Here is a 3085-nt window from a genome sequence, read left to right on the forward strand (position 1 = left end):
TATGGATGTTTTGCCTATATGTATGTCTATACACAATATGCAGGTCTGGTGAAGGCCAGAAGGAAGAGGTAGATTGCCTAGTTGTGATTGGATAGTTGTGAGCCACCATGAGGGTACTTACTGGGAATTGAACCTGGGTCCTCCAAAAGAGCACTTTGCAGCCCCTGTGATTGGGTATTTTAATTCTTGTCAAGAAGGTGAAGACAATGATTGTTTAATCCAGGATAGGGTAAGTGTTTGATCATTTCTGTGATTTGGACACCCTACTAGTCTTTAATTTTTTTAATATTCTTTTTTCTTTATTCTTTAATCATTTTTTTCAAAATAAGATTCAGTTTTATTAGAAAAACAAGCTAGGTGGGAAAGGGTTCCTTCCAAACAACCTTGGAGGTTTGATAATTTACAAACAAACTGTAACACTGCAAAGCATGCTCAAGGCATGCGTGGGGTCTGTCCTCTGGGTGCACCTCCAAACCCTACATTACTTCATGTACTTGTCCTGCTGGTCGGCCAGAATCTTGGCGGAGGACTTGGCATCATAGAAGAGCTCGCTGATCTCCTCCACGTGCTCCTTCTCAATGCTGTCCTTCCTGTTGATCTTTGCCAGCAGGTTGGCAGGGGTCAGCAGCTGCACTGAAAACCTCAGCATGGTCTTGGTGCCAATCTCCCCGAGGTGATTCAGGGCCTCCTCACTGATGTTGATGCCTTCCATCTGGGCTCGGATCTTAATGATCTGCTTCATCTCCTGTGGCGTATACAGCATGGTCCTGATGATTATCACCCGGTCCAGCAGGTCTAACGGGATGCCGTGTGGAGAAGTGATGTTCTCGGTGCCCCTGATGACACAGTTGGCTCCGTTGGATGCAAAGATGACAATGGGGGTGATGGAGGACTCCAGGGCTCAGTGCAGGTAGGTAAAGCACTCGATATCCAGCATGTGGACCTCGTCAACAAAGAGCACTCCAGGGACCAGCTCTGCAACGCCCTGGTCAATGTATTTGTTCACCACCTTGTTGATCTCCCCTCGAAGTTTATCTGTGATCTCTGTCTTTTTTGGCTTCATCAACTGGCCCATCATAGACAGAATATCTTGCCCACCCTGAGGCCGCACATTGGCCACGTCCAAGTATTGCAAGGTCACATCCTGTATGATTTCCTTCTTCTTGTGCACATCTCCGTTTGGCAAAGGGACGTACTCTTCAGCCTCAAGGTCAAACTCTGTGGCATAGGTGTCACACCTGCCTTGCCTCTTCACAGCTCCACTGTTTGCTTCAATGTAAATCACATCTCCAGCCTCTACTCGTTCTTTCTGCAAACTTTCAAAAATACTGGGGTCCAGCTTCAGCTGTTTGGTTCCTTTGGCAGTCTTGAGCCCTATGATTACATGACTGATAGTTTTGCCATACCCACCCATGGGGTTCTCTGTCTCACAGGGAGTGAGCTCTGTCACCTCCCCTTCATAAACCTCCTTAGTCTCCTTTATCCGCAGCCCAATAGCCCTTCGGAAGTTCTCCATCAGCACCTCTGTCTTCTTGATCTCAGTTGAGTATACTTCACTACCCACCATCGGGCAGAAAGGGACTTTACTGCCCAGTTCCTGAGCAATAGCCAGGGCCAAGGCTGTCTTGCCAGTTTCAGGAGGCCCTGCCAACAAGACAGCTCTTCCAGCCATTTTCTTGCTTTTGATTAATTCGACTATGACGCCACATGCCTCTCTCGCGTTCTCCTGGCCTATGAGCCCCGAAGCCGCCTGCTTGGCCAGGCCGCTCTCATCCAGCCCCAGCCCCTTCACGTGGCTGTGGGAGGCAATGCGTTGCGTCTTCGTGGTGCTCTTCACCTCCTCAATCTTCATTTTGACGAGTGTGTGCAGCCACAACCTGCGTGGAGAGTAGGAACTACCGCACGCCATGCGCCTGGGTTACCACGCGGCCGTTACCTTTTAATCATTTTTTACAGTCCAGACTCTGACTGCTCCACATCCCATACCTCCTTACCCCCATCTCCAAGAGGATGGTCTCTACCCCCTATGCCCCTACCCTCCCACCACCCACTCCCACCTCCAACCCCCACCCTACCAGACCTCCCCACTCCCTGGTGCCTCAAGTCTCTTGAGGGTTAGGTGCATCTTCTCTGACTGAGGCCAGACCCAAGAGTCCTCTGCTGTATATGTGTTGGGTGCCTCATCTCAGCTGGTGTATGCTGCCTGGTTGGTGATCCAGTGTCTGAGAGATCTCAGGGAGTCCAGGTTAATTGAGACTGCTGGTCCTCCTCAGCTTCCTCCAGTTTTTCCCTAATTCAACCAGAGGGGTCAGCAGCTTCTGTTCATTGGTTAGGTGCACATATCTGCATCTGACTCTTTCAGCTGCTTGTTGGGTCTTTCAGAGGGCAGTCATGGTAGGTCCCTTTTTGTGAGCACTCCATAGCCTCAGTATTAGTGCCAGGCCTTGGGACCTCCCCTTGAGCTGGATCCCAAGTTGGGCCTGTTGCCAGACCTCCTTTTCCTCAGGCTCCTCTCCATTTTTGTCTCTGCAGTTCTTTTAGACCGGAGCAATTCTGGGTCAGAGTTTTTGACTGTGGGTCAATTTTTTAAAAGAATTTTTTAAATTTATTTTATTTATCTGAGTACACTGTAGCTTGTCTTCAGACACACCCAAAGAGGGCGTCAGATCTCATTACAGATGGTTGTGAGCCACCATGTGGTGGCTGGGAAAACCCAGGACCTCTGGAAGAGCAGTCAGTGCTCTTAACCGCTGAGCCATCTCTCCAGCCCTGGTTAATTTTTCTTTTTACATTTATTTATGTCTCTCTCTGCATGCACACTTTGTGTGTGTGTGTGTGTGTGTGTGTGTGTGTGTGTGTGCGCGTGCACATGCGCACACATGTGTTGTGAGAAGAGAACCCAGGGCCTTGTGCATGCTTGGCAAGTACTCCATCACCTATCCATATCCCTAGCATGGAACAATTTTTATGAAATCAAATTGGGGTTAATGATGAGAAGAACTTAACAAGTAGAATTAGCCTCCAAAAAGAAATGGACTTTTAAAAATGTTTTAGGGAGAAATATCGAGATCTTTCTCAAGTAACA

The 3085-nt window shown here is 48.5% G+C and overlaps 1 pseudogene; it reads right to left on the reverse strand.

Moving 5' to 3' along the window:
• Window positions 1–319: 319 nt before the first annotated feature.
• On the reverse strand, window positions 320–1864 carry Ruvbl1-ps1 (RuvB-like AAA ATPase 1, pseudogene 1; annotated as a pseudogene).
• Between the last annotated feature and the right edge of the window lie 1221 nt (window positions 1865–3085).

The sequence above is a fragment of the Rattus norvegicus genome, chromosome X (genome assembly GCF_021556685.1).
Source record: "Rattus norvegicus strain SHRSP/BbbUtx chromosome X, alternate assembly SHRSP_T2T, whole genome shotgun sequence".
In the NCBI taxonomy this organism is placed as follows: Eukaryota; Metazoa; Chordata; class Mammalia; order Rodentia; family Muridae; genus Rattus; species Rattus norvegicus.